This window comes from Schistocerca nitens, chromosome 1, assembly GCF_023898315.1.
Source record: "Schistocerca nitens isolate TAMUIC-IGC-003100 chromosome 1, iqSchNite1.1, whole genome shotgun sequence".
Lineage (NCBI taxonomy): Eukaryota > Metazoa > Arthropoda > Insecta > Orthoptera > Acrididae > Schistocerca > Schistocerca nitens.
Window position 1 is genome coordinate 698,727,261 of NC_064614.1, and position 14,220 is coordinate 698,741,480.

Genomic DNA, 14,220 nt, shown 5'->3' on the forward strand with positions numbered 1-14,220 from the left:
CAAAAGACTTCATTTAGCAACTGGATAAGGCACCGCCGCACTGGTATCTGAAAGTGTGGGAATTTTTAGATCAAAATGTTACTGAACGTTAAACTGGTTGCACTGGACAAATGATTCAGCTTTGCATTACTGGCCTCCAGGGTCACCACACCTCAAGTAATTATTTCTTGTGGGGTTTTATAAAAGACTCTGTTTATGTGACTGCGTTACCAACAACAATGAATGAACTGAGTCATCGCATAACAGCATGTGTGGCAGCTGTATTTCATGACCTGCTCGCTGCAGTAGGGGAACAATTTGAATACCTCATTGATATACGCCGTGCATATCAAAGGGGCGTGGGGGTGGCATCCTGAACACTTGTGAAAAGGTATGAAAAAAAACTTTTTGCCTTTCCCGTCCATTAAAAAACAAAATTCATCATATATATTTTTTAGTTTCAGAAATATAGACTTGCCAAATCGGGTGATTCTTTTTGATACACCCTGTACTTTACAAACTTTTGAATAGGTCGGAAACTGACTATGAAAGTTTATGTTGGAGTATTTGTATAATACAAGTGAAATTATTGTTTACAGAGGAATGGTGGCCATTTGTAAATATATGTATTGAATTTAGTAGCAGTCACGTGACTGAACGCTTAAAGGAGTATGGAGAACGGCGCTCGTCGACTTTTGTTGGCGAGCTTTCAGTGTGGTAAGGTTGGGGAGCTAAATATGGGGCACTAGAGTGCCGCCAAGCAAATATTCCTCATTGTTTGTCCAACTTCTTAGTTATATAACATAATAGTATTGGTATTAACTTAAAGATTTTGCTGCTACCGTTAGTGAGATTTTGCGAGAATGAAATTTAAGATTTAGCCGAGGAATTTCGAGATCTTGCTACTGTTTTTCGTGAGTTAAAGCGAATCAGCATGAATGTGCTTTGTGAGTGCGAAAATGGATAAATTCTTATCTTTCACTAAGTAGATTTGCACTGTTGGTTTATAGGCTATTATTGTTCTGTTGATTTGTCAGTTTTATCTCTGTAAGGCCACTATTCAGATGTTCACGTTCATATTTCTGGATTCAACATTTAGTTTGAGAGTTAATCAATTCGTTTTAGCCCATATTAGTATTACACAGGATATCGAATACTCGTTTCTCATTTAATTGATTAGTTATTGTATTTCTTCCATTTCTGGCAACTTTTCCTTACTAACAAAAGATTTCAGAAATGTTTACTTCTGTTACGATTTAGGCATGAAAGCGACGGTGCGCCACCACCTCCTATTCATCTCAGCGAGCCACGCTACAGTTCTTTGTGCAATGTAGGCACCAAACTGTCAGGTCGAGTCGTTATCAATAATCCTCATTTGTAATAGAGTCGTTATTGGATGGACTCGTTCCTGAAACATTTCGTACTGTCGTAACCTTCAGCAATAATTTAATTCGAATGTTTTTAGTATTTTCCCACAGCCCCATCAGCTCTCCAACGAACCCTCCGACACTGTGCTCACTTAACACGGTCGCTCCACAGGCTTGCGACAGTACTTAAATACGGTGAGACCGGCTAACAGAGGCCAACACTTTCCGCTACGTTGCGCCAGCCTGTAATCTCACTTGTCTCCATGTAGGCGTAAGATCGATGAAGGAAATCCACGCTAAATATAAACTGTTATTGGTCGGCGGGTATCTGAACGGCTTCTAATGTCCCATCAAATATTAGATCTCGCACGTTGTGCAGCATCTCATTAGACGTACTCCAGATTAAAACTACTTGGAAATCTCGTTTGCAAAACCAAAATGAGTTTCTTTGTAAGATTTATGTAATACAGCATTTAATGATTTAACTATATAACCAGCATGAACACACACACACACACAATGAACGAAAAGAATATTACAATACGTTACATAGGACCTGATACAAGCAGTCACATGCCCACGTTAGAAAATGCACTGCTGTCGAACGTGTAATGACTGACCAGTGATTGATGGCAGTTGTGCAGTAATTAATACAGTCAAGTTCTCCTCCTGTGGCCCTAATTTAAGTTTTCAATGATTCATAATCCTGGAGATTACTACTTCGGGTAGGTCATAGATTTACGTTCCCCAGCACCAATCAACTACCACGTCTCTCAATCGTCAGGACAATGTGCTATTGAAAATTAAGTTATTGACTTTCGTTGCACAGTATTTTGTCGTACAAGTAGATGTAAACCGGAAGAAATACATGGAAACATTTGAGACGATCAATGGCCAACGTGTGGAACTAACCTATAGTTAAACAGTGTCACCAACAATTCGTTTCGAGCTGAAAGTGATAGCCAATTATGGTCAACACCACTTCTCACTATGTTTTTTCTTCAAATAAAACTATTTAAGTCGGTTAATGCATTTTATAATAACATGTTTCGGCTGCTGCTATCGTCAGACCGATACTGCTTTTGGGAAAGGTTTTATATAATTCTAAACTTCTCTTCGCGACGTCTACATTTTGCAGTACCTGAAACATCTTAGTAACGCAACGAGTAAGTGGTACGCTAAGCGATAATAATAATGCAGTTCGAAGCCAAAGCTTCCATGTGAATGACGGATATTACAGGAGGCTACTGGGAGTTAATGAGTAACAGTTTCCGAATCAGTCTGTCGCCATCGTTAGGCCGGTAAGATTACATATTTCCTTGCGAGGTCGGTTCATGTGACACCTTTTCTCTGGTAAGCACCATCTGGAAGTTCGCTCGAGGATGAAGCGTTGCCCGTGGGTGACCTCACACTTTTCGTTATATAGGGCCCATTGCCCAATTTTGCACCCTGTAGATGTCTATTCTAAATCGTTTTGCAATTTATTTTGCTCTTCTGACCAGTTTACTAGACGATAAATGACAGCACCATCTGCAAGCAACCTAAGACGGTTGCTCAGATTGTCTCCCAAATCGTTTATGTAGATAAGGAACAGCAGAAAGCCTATAACACTACCTGAATAACGCCAGAAATCACTTATGATTTACTCGATGACTTTTCGTCAGTTACTATGAACTATGACCTCTCTGACAGGAAATCACGAATCAGTCACATAACGGAGACGATATTCCATAAGCACGCAATTTCACTACTAGCCTCTTGTGTGGTACAGTGTCAAAAGCCTTCTGGAAATCTATAAATAGCGAATCAATTTGAAATCACTTGTCAATAGCACTCAACACATTGTGTGAGTAAAGAGATAGTTGTGTTTCACAGGAACGATGTTTTCTAAACCCGTGTTAACTGTGTGTCAATAGACCGTTCTCTCCGAAGTAATTCATAATGAACACAATATATGTTCCAAAATCCTGTTGTATATTCACGTTAATGATATGGGTCTGTAACATCTGCTTCCAATATACTGATGGTGGCTGCTATTCTTGATTCAAGTTCTGGAATATTTGCTTCGTCTTCTTTGGTGAAAGAATTTCGAAAGGCTCTGTTTAGTAAGTCTGCTTTTCAGCAGTGTCATCGATAGTAATTCCATTGCTATCCCGCAGACAAGATATTTATTGTATCTTGTATCTTGCCATAAGCATACTTTATATACACTCACTTCCATTGAGGTTGATCCCATCCTAGCCACGGTAGTTGGATTGGCTGGAAACGCCTCGAGCTCCGCCATTACCAAACCTGATACCTGTCTTCGTCTTTCCCCTTTCGTTTTGTGAGAGGGGAGAGAGGCGTGTCGGGGCTATGTGCTAATGCCACTCCGTCGGATTCATGGTTGTCGTCCTACCACTTGATCCCTGCTGCAGGCGAGCATTTAGCAAGAATCAACGGTTAGCGCCAAATGGACCCTTCGGCAAAGAGTTCACGAGGACGCTCGCCCACTACCAGTGTTATTGGCGGAGAATGCCGCGGTACATTATGCTTCCGAAAACGCATCAGGCCGCCAATAGGAATGCTGTAGCTATAAGCCGCCAGCGTATTTGGTCCACACTGGCGACTGGCCTAGAATTAATTAATTGCAGTAACAGGAAGAGACTATTTTGTTTCGTTTACAAACTTCCAGAAGAGGATATTTTGTCAACCACATTTACAACTTGTTTGTTTTTGGTGCAGTGATAAATCTTAACTTATCCTTTTGTGCCTCAAACATTCCTAACTGAAACTTATGAAGAAAATGTGTTTCTTTCTCGGTAGTCATGTGTTTTTGTTGTAGTGTTCCCACCACGGGACACTTCATATTCCATGGATGAATCTTGATTACAACGTCATGCTTTCGGGGTTCGATTATTAATTGATCTGCGAGTGACGGAAGAACCTGTTACTCTCGATGGCAATTTTCAGCTAGGTTAGACGGGACATGATTCTTTATTTAATTTAAAACTTCCTGGTGGACCGAAACTACATTTGTGCACCCGATCCTGCAAAATTTGCCTTTCGCCAAAAGCAAAGGTTTCAGTTTTTATCGCCAGTCTGGTACACAGTTCCTGTCAGCGCAACTCTGCAGCTGCGTGAAAATTCGTTCTAGATTTCTTTAATTTGTTCCCACAGGCAAGATTATTCGCCTATTAGTACGTTAACTGACAGTTTTACCAGCCTGACACCCTATTTCCTTCCCCAGGATCACATTTCGATAGTGGACATGCATGTAATATCACAAGTACGCATCGGCTCGGCTCAGATGCAGCACAATTCGACAACGATAGTGCTTGCAAACCTAAACTCATGCGCATCATATTTTTCGAACAAACTTAGCGACGCGCACTAGTGATGTGGAGTAGTGAAGGGCATCTGAAGATAAATGCTTGACTGTCAGCGGAATTAATGTGTGAAGAAATCAATATCTTTCGGATGCAGTCCCGAAATGTCGTGGAACAACCTTAACGCCTGCAGAACTTCAAGAAATACATAACTAAAGCGATTTCTTCAGAATAACAAACAACTCACAGTAGAGAATATTAAATCAAAATGCATTGCTTGATTGCTAATGAGACAGAGAGGACAGTGAAGTTTCCTGTCAATCACTCTAATTCTTGATCACGGTATAAAGCTCCTCACCATGGAAACTGTGCTGAAAATGGCTGAAAAATACGTTCGGTAATATGAATCATTGTACTATTCTGTCGTTTATTGTCAGTTTTGGATGTGGGGCAGACCGTATGGGGCACTAAATGTGACTTGGCAGCCGACACATTGCGTTCACGCTGATGTCGATGGGATGATGCCGATTCACAAATTTTTGCATCCAGGTTAGATGAAAGAAGCAGTTGTGAAACCTTTCAAGGAGACCATTTAGCCTACATCCATTTGCTCTCTTCAGGTCTTTGTGACATAATTGGAAAATTCAGCAACATAATAATGTTCGCTGGACAATAGCGAGTAACTCTTGTTATCCATGGCATTCCACGAACAATGTGTCAGAATGCTGAGGGCAGTGGCGGAAACAACGTCACAATATTTTTCCAAAAGCCCTACATTCCTTGATTTCCATTAACACCAGTATAAATACGAAGTGAGTTCACTAAAACATAATAATTTTTGAAAACAGTATATGGTAATTTATGGGTATTGCAAACAGGCGAAATCGCCGTGACTACTGAGCCGATCATCCCATCGGCATACCAGGTTGAAGACACCCGTCTGGTAACACACCGTGTCCTGCTGCGTGAAGAAGTTCGCAACCGCCTGCTGCACATCCTCGTCTCCTCATAAAGTCATTTTTAGGGGGCTGAAGGCATGGTAGTTGCATGGGGAGAGATCAGAACCCGAGGACTGGTTCTGGAGTGCCTCCAGCTTGAGGTATCGTAGCTTGTGCACTGCGACATTTGTGATGTGAGCATGTGAGATACCACGAAGCAGCAGCATGCACTGTAGCGCACTATTTCACTGCGGTGGTTTTCGACAGGCATGCTGCCCGACGCACTTCTTCACTCTCCAATGTATGAAATCCAAGAAAAGAATACGAGCACGTTGGACTTGTTTGGACGCATTTAGTAATACCGTCGTAATAGTGTAGTGCACATCACGCATGTCGGAAAGCCACGAAGGCACACCAGTCCCATGTCGACTTTAGGTGCTTATACACACGAATCGGAATCGCGCTAAGTTGCATATACGTCACAGCAGTGTCGTCAAAAGGAAAGTTTTTGGGTGCTCCTTACAGTATACAATATCAGAAACATATAAACGTGTGGTTTTGAAGACCTTATCACATAAGAGCGTGTAGTTGGGCGTAGATACTGAAACATATTACAAGAACTGTAACTGACACTGGTTACTAAGGTGGAATACGATATTTTGATGTGATATATTGTTGCCTTTGCGCGGTCCTTGACTTACGAGAAAACAGCTAACAATAAGACAAAACTAACTTCAGTTTCATCAAATTTTCTCACAAAAGGAATAATATCTAAATTGTAATAATTCCCAAAATTCGATTGCAGCAGTAAGCTTTCCAGCACACACAGAATACAAACGGATAACGCCTTCGGTACAAGAACGCAATCAACTTTCGGGGCGCGATCTATCGAGTTCGACGCATGGCTCAACATTCTGACAACTGTTGCGTCGCAATCTCCGTAATGATCTCGTGATATTGTTGTACTCTGCCTTTATTCCTGTGGTCTAGAGGGAGCGGCTTTGGTTAACCAAAATGTCCTCGGTACCGGGTTTGAAACCGGCTACAACTCATATTTTGATTAACAATCAGTATTGGTGCCTGAAGACTTCCGGCGTATGAAGCCACACTCATTCTGCCAATGCCATAGAAAAAAGGGTGGCGGAGCGTAAAGAGGCTTAGGGCACTCTTGCCTGATGGAGGGAAAATGCCTCTAAAGGCGGGAGAATCAGCAATGATCAACGGCATGAGGCTGCAGAAGGCGATAAGAAAAAACCGTTGCATTAAAGATACATTACTTGTATCCGCAGGACATGTGGCCTGTAATTGAAGGCATGAGGATGATAACTGGATAAAGACCACTTTATTTGAATTTGAGTTATTAGCAAAAATACAATCAGAATCCATGACCAATATGTTGGTGTGGGAATGGTACTAAAATACCTCCCACAGAAGGCGCTAGGTGGCTCTGCAACTTATCATCTCATAGATATCCACTTTTCATTGATAATGAGAAGTGGTCAAAGACCAGTAAAATGCTGTTCTCATTTTGAATGTGGTAGGTGTACCATGGCTACATCTATGGGTCCCTCTAATGAAAGCACGGATGATCCTAGTTATGTTGTGACAGATTCTGGTGACAGTGATTTTAATGTTATTCAAGAATCTCCAATGAAATCCAAGAAAAGATCTAGAAATGTGGCAGAATGGAATCAAGTCAACAGAAAACTACCTGCGTTAGTGGTTAGCACACATGTCCACCAGTAGAAAATTAGTTCCAGAACGTAACTTTGAGAGTTACCAACGCAATAAGCAATACACAAAGAGGTTTCCCGAAGATATAAAGAAAAATATTCTTGACAATTTTAATCACTTGAAAGAAAAAGGTATACAGAATGCATATCTGTTTGGTTTGATGTCAATGCAGCCTGTTGCAAGGTATGTATAATATATATTCTTACTTAATTATTTTGTTAGTGGAGATTTACAAACGAAAATGAGTTTTGTATGTTGTATGCAGTAAGAAATCTGCAATTTAATATTTTAGGAGATGGGTTGATTTAATACAGAGAAGAAAAGAAGTAAGGCAGTGCAACCAAACCGAGTCTTAGTATACTCCAACGCACATAAAGGGTTCATTTTACTACAAGGCCTATACTTGACAATATTCCATTACATTTTTTATTGATGTGTAAACATCTTTGCGCTCGGTTCACGGTAGGGGCTAGATGAGACTTCGAGAGTCAAATGCGTAAATAATTCCCATTAAATTATCATAATTGTCAGAACGGTGCTGTAGGTGAGTGGTAAAGCGTTTGCTTTGTGTGCCAGAGGTCAATGGTTAAAATCCTTCTAGTGGTGTAGAATTTTTTAGTTTCTTCATTACTCTTTACAAGTGGTTTATATATAACTTCTCTGTAAATTTGCATTTGTTTCGCTGATTGTTTTATATTCCATATAAGAGAAGTTGTACTTTGATACCTTAGTCAGTTCACATTTCATTGCTTTCATGTACGCTGTATTTACGAATATTAATAAAGTTCTGAGAGATTTACGGGGGTGATTTCATTTTGTGGTTTTAATATCACTTTCCTCGTTAAGAATGAGTGTAGTGCAGCCTGTTCTGGGGCTGGCCACTACGTCATGTTCTAATAATATTATTCCATTTTTGACGCTATTTTCGCATTGTTTTATTACGAAATAAATTCTGATCAAAACATGATTATGATCAAAATCAGTGAACGATCTCAATTATTATTATCCCAAAACAAACTGATACGAGCTCACATGTTTACTCATCAGTATTTTCGTAAGTACCTTGGCACTAACCCTTTTTTTAGATAATAACAGTTCTATATTGTTTTATTTATTTACCTATTTTAGGTTCATGTGGGTGCAAAAGGAAGTAGCTGTTTGTAAACAAGTATTCTCTGATCTTCATGGCATAAAAAAGGGAAGGATCGACAGACTATTGCATCATAGGATTCACAGTGCTTCCCCACCTATGGATCAGAAGATCTCTCTGAAAATTCCAGATTAGCAAGAAGTCTCAGTCTCTCTTAGTCTCAGTCTCTCTTAGCTCAAGTGGAGGATCACATAAGAAGTTTCCCATTACAATCATCACATTATTCTAGAAATACTTCCAAAAGAAAATATTTAAGTTCAGAGTTGACAGTAAAGAAGATGCATCTCCTTTACTTGGAGAAATATGAGCCACATAACTTTTTAAAAGTGAATAGCAGCAGTAGAGTTAAGGTAAAACCAAATGTTAGTTATGAGTACTACAACAAAATTACGAACATGATTCAATCTGTAATTTGGAGCACCAAGGTGACACACATGTCCTAAATGTGAATCCCTGAAAATCGATTTCGAGACTGAAAGAGGTGAGACAAAGGAAATGCTACTTATCGAAACACGTGATCTACACTTGGCTAAAGCTGACGCTTTTTAAAGGATCCCGAGAGAAAAAACTGAACTTACCAAATCAGACAGTTCAATGAGGGTTTTGTGTTTTGACTTACAGCAGGATCTTCCTTTGTCAGTGATCCCAACAGGAGACTTATTTTACTGTCATCAGGTATGGTTTTATAAACAGTGTATATACTTTTGCTCAATTAATGAGAGCAAGATGTACATGTATGATGAGGTGTTGAGAAACAAAGGCTGTAATGAGACAGTCTCACTTTTGAAACATTGTGTAGATAACTTTGTACCTCCAGAGGTACAAACTTTGTATATCTACGGTGACAACTTTGGTGGTCAGAATAAGAATCTAGTATTGGTGCAGTTTCTGTCTACATTAGGTGCAAGCAGAAAATTTAATAAAATAATGTATCACTATCTTGAACGTGGCCACTCATTCTTGCCATATGACAGGAACTTTGGACTTATTGAGAAATTAAAGGGAAAGAAGAGTATGTCTTCCAGTACATTGGTAATCAACAGTAACGAGTGCCTCAAAGAAACTTGAAGTTGTCGCTGTGACTCAAGATCTCATTAAGGTTTTCGAACCCCATCTGTCACTATTTGTAAGAAGTCTATCAAAAATGATAAACAACAATTCACAATATCGGAGTGAAGAATGTTTGTATATTCAGGAGATAGTATTTCAGTGTCTGAAGCACACAGCATGTTTGTAAATCAGAAATTTGTCACTATGAAGAAAGGAGTGCACGCTAATGAAGTTAATTTGGATTTAGCTACAAATCTATGCAATTCACCATTGCCAAAAAATCAGAAGAAACTGTGTGACATTATGAAATTGGAAAAGTTTATTCCTCCCATGTATAAGCAGTAGTATGAATGTATTCAAAAACTTGATGCGGATAGTGAAAAGAATGAATTAAAGGACTACCATGTACATCAATGTGCGTTACTATTTTCTAATTAATTTGTTATTTTTTCCATACAGCAACATAAATTGCCTGATGCATATTATAAGACAATGTAAATTAAATTATTCAAATCATTGGTGTTTCAGTACACAAATCAGTGATTTTGTGCTGGAAAAAATTCACAACTTCGATTGAGTGTGACAACTGGGTAAGTTCATAGCAATTTTCTGTTCATAACTTACTTAAGGCTGGAATAATATTTAATTTATTACTAAAATGTTAAGAGATATCTGTAACATTGCTGGGACTACAAAAAAATTACAAAATGGTGAAATAAAATTATTAAAATAGTTTTTCTTGATTTTCTCAGAAGTAGTGAATTAGTCTTCATTATTCTCATGCCTTCGATTGGAAAAATGTCGTGATGATCTCTCCAGTGGCAAAAGATTCCGGAGGAGTCCCCCATTCGGATCTCCAGGAGGGGCTGCCAAGTGGAAGGTGACCATGAGAAAAAGATTGATCAACCAACGAAAGGACAATATTTTATGATTCAGGGTGTGGAAGCTCAGAAGCTTGAACATGATAGGGAAGCTACAAAATCTGAAAAGGGAAATGCAGAGGCTCAATCTAGATATAGTAGGGAACAGTAAAGTGAAGTGGAAAAAACACAGGATTTCTGGTCAGGTGAGTATGAAAGACGGCAGTGCCTTCCTGGCAGGCCACTGCCTCGGTAGTACCCGTCAGGCACTTCCCCTTTAATTTTGTCTCGGCGATTATCATACAATTTCATTCACCTTTGGTGTATCTAAATCCTCCCTCATTGATATTAATCTCATGGAATTTTAGGTCTTTAGTAAACCATTGATTGATCTCACAGTACTTGCATGACATGAGTAGCAGTAGTAGAATTAAATTCGGTAGCAGAGACAGATTTTAGGACACTGGAGGTGACCATTGGACTAGGAGCAGCTTTAGAACTTTCCTCGAGCAGCAAGTGAGTCCGTGGAAATTTCTCATTGCTAGTCGCTCTTCATAGTCACCGAAACTGGCTATGGGCCATGCAGGGCAATGGTTTATGGACTGCCATCCTGGCGGTCGAGCTTGTTCTGATAGCGGCCAAAGGAAGAGGGTGAGAACGCCGTGGCTGAATACGAAATGACACTTCTTTAGAAACTGGCGGCGCCGAGCATCCTGCTTTATTAGCAAGTGCTTTATTAGCAAGTGGACGTGGCGTGGAAGTCTGGTCTTCTTATCTCATGTGCGGGTCCAGGTAAAGCAGCGTCAGGCTGGCGCCCGGCTAATGTGTTTATTACAAGAACAGCATACCTTGTGCGAAGGGGTGATGAATTTCTCCAGATTTTGCGTTTCTTAGATGCCACCACACCTCGCCAAACAGTGCCCACTAAACCGTTTTATGGACGAGATGGAGCTTGTTTTCACTAATAGGCTTCCCTCATCTCGAGAAATGCGCTGGGAGTTTGGCTGCAGGACCTCCAGGCATTGTGTGCTGTTTCTTTCTGGGAACAGAATCTGTACTGCACTGCAGTGATTGGTTGAGGAATATCAGGTCTCCTTCGTAAAAAACGTGACTGGGCCAAAATAGGTTTATTCATGAACATCGGGGGGAACGAGTGTTTTTCGGAAGGTTTTGAGCAACGGGAGGGGCAGGGACTTCCTTCTCGACTGTCGGAGAATACATTCGTTAGAGTTCTTCCACTTCTACGGACAGAGCAGTTAGCTGTAAACACGTCCAGGCACATGGGCGAAACTATATATTTTCGCGGACGTCGGGTCAACTCCCTCAGTACAATGTGCCACCGAACCTAGCAGCTTCGGCACACCCGCATGCAGACTACAGCATCTCGTCTTTCATCGGCTTTGTCGGTAATTTGGTGCAGCTCTGTCAGATTCAGAAGCTTATCGATCGTTTTCATTGCCATCTTCTTTTTATAGCAGGCTTCTACTCGCAGCAGTCACTCCCAGTGTTCACTGCATTCTTAATTATATCAGTGGAACAATGTAGCAGAGAGTGCTTGCCTAGATTAGTATTTTTCCACTCACAGTAGCCAGTCTCATGTACACGTAAATTCCAGTCTGTTGCCAACCGACCTACGTTCATGTTAATGAAATGTTATACCGTTGAAGTTTCTGTTTATATTATAATATTATGGCTCAAATGAAGAAGTCAAGATCATTAAGTTAGCAATATTAAACTCGTTGTTATTGAAATGGTGTGTGTAGTGTCTCTGAATGTATGTCTGTGAAGTACATTATCAGTTTCCAGAGCGGCGTTGACTACTCCCACAGCGTACATAATTTTGTACGCGTAGACAAGTTACTCTTGTGGTGTAGAAGCAGCTGTCAACTCCGCCGGTCGCCTGTAAAATTCTTGGATTGTAAAATAAAGAAAAGTTCTATAGTATCTTCGGGAATTTGGATACCGCCATTGTCATTTTGTCAGTCGACGATTGTCTGTGAGTGACATGAGTTCGTTTTAGCATATAAAACTTTCTCTCTGCTTTTGACCATGTTATTGAAGCAGGTTCTACAGCAAGCATCGACCACCAAATGTTTGAAGTCCTACACAAGCTTGTACATTACAATTCATCACAGAATCATTTGATCATAAATAAATACGCGAAATGACCCTTGAAATACACCAGACTGTGTCATGGCTGTTACTAAACTGCACATTAACGTTACATATCGCTTTTGAATCTCAAAAAACACAAATTATACAATACTGCGCCTAACAATGACTGTTTCATTGCACACACTTCATACACATCCACTCGTTATCCGGTCTCGCAACGAAGTCCTGTCACATTCTGATTTTCTTACATTTCTTTGATCACCATGGAGCAACGCTAAGTCAAGAAATAAATATTTTACTCGCACAGGCGAAACACGCTGCCTCGCAATATATATTAACTTTAATACAACAACAACAACAGGAAAGTCGTTAAATCGAACAGCTCAACGATTCACGTCTCCCAGCCAATAGTACTGGTCAAGGGATGCTATATGACACGCTCTAGGAGCGAAATTGTGTCTACAACGTTTCGCGGATGTACTCTGAAGTAGCTATACGCATTATTTTTTCAACCAAGTGGTGTTCACTTTAACCTTCGATAAAAATTTAACCGATAAGCTAATTTCATAACTGGATGCTATCAAGCACCTTTCCCTATCATTATTCCATGCTTGACTACGCTTACCAAACACCACTGACTATAGGCGATTAATAGGTCCTCTCCACTTCGGCAAAGCCTCCACGGAAAACCTGGAGTGAGGTCTGCCAACCTGGTTTCCAAGTCCCATTTCGAATTTTGGTACTTTAACTACATTCCTTGACTGACATTTCTGAATTTAAATTAAAATCTTCGTGTTCAGTTTTTTCACAATTAGTTATTGCAGAGAAGGTGGCTGACGTCGGTCGATCTCACAAAGAAGTTGGGAGCTGCAGGGCTGGCTGGTCTCGAATGATGACTCTCTCCCGCACGACTGCTACTAGGATGTGCAGTCGATTGGATAGCTTATCGGGTTGCCTCTCGTGGTGGACCAGTTGGTTTAACGGCTCTTATCGGGATCAGGAATGGGATGTGGTGGTCATGAAATAGAATGACAAGTATGAGCCTTCTGATCCCTCTCTCTGCATTTCTATTTTGCCCTGGTTAGTAGACGGACATGCTAACATGTTTCTGCAGTGTGACGATAGAATCGGATCTGCATTTTCTTTCTTCACTTTTCACCACTCTTTCACATTTCTAACACTTCTGTTAAATGTCACTGTTAGTGTATCCTGTTTTCATCGACTTACACTGCAGATGTATAAACGCGATATGAATTCTCATAATGTTCCTAATTGTGGTGTATGTTTGTAATCTATCAACCGTCACAGGTTGTCTGTGGCAATGCACAATTACACTGCATTTTTATTTCTATAACTTCACACATAAATTAATCAGTGATGTATTCCATTATTTATAATGTTATATTACACTGGAAGTCCACTTTGCTCAAGTAAAATAAACATGTAACCACTAATACGTGATAATTCATCGCTAGCATCTGAATCTTACATAACGCAGCGCAGCCACCGTTAGTTTACCCTTTACACGACATTGAAAATTTGATTATCTAGCAAAGGTTCACCTAATTGTAGTAAAGCCAACCACAAGATGACATGCACAGGCCTGCTCTTAGCTGTCTAGTATCCCCAGAAAATTATTCTGCCTTAGCATACTGCTCAGACAAGTGCATGAAGTTCAATGTCCAGAGCTACTTGGACTCACTTCCCATCAAAATATTT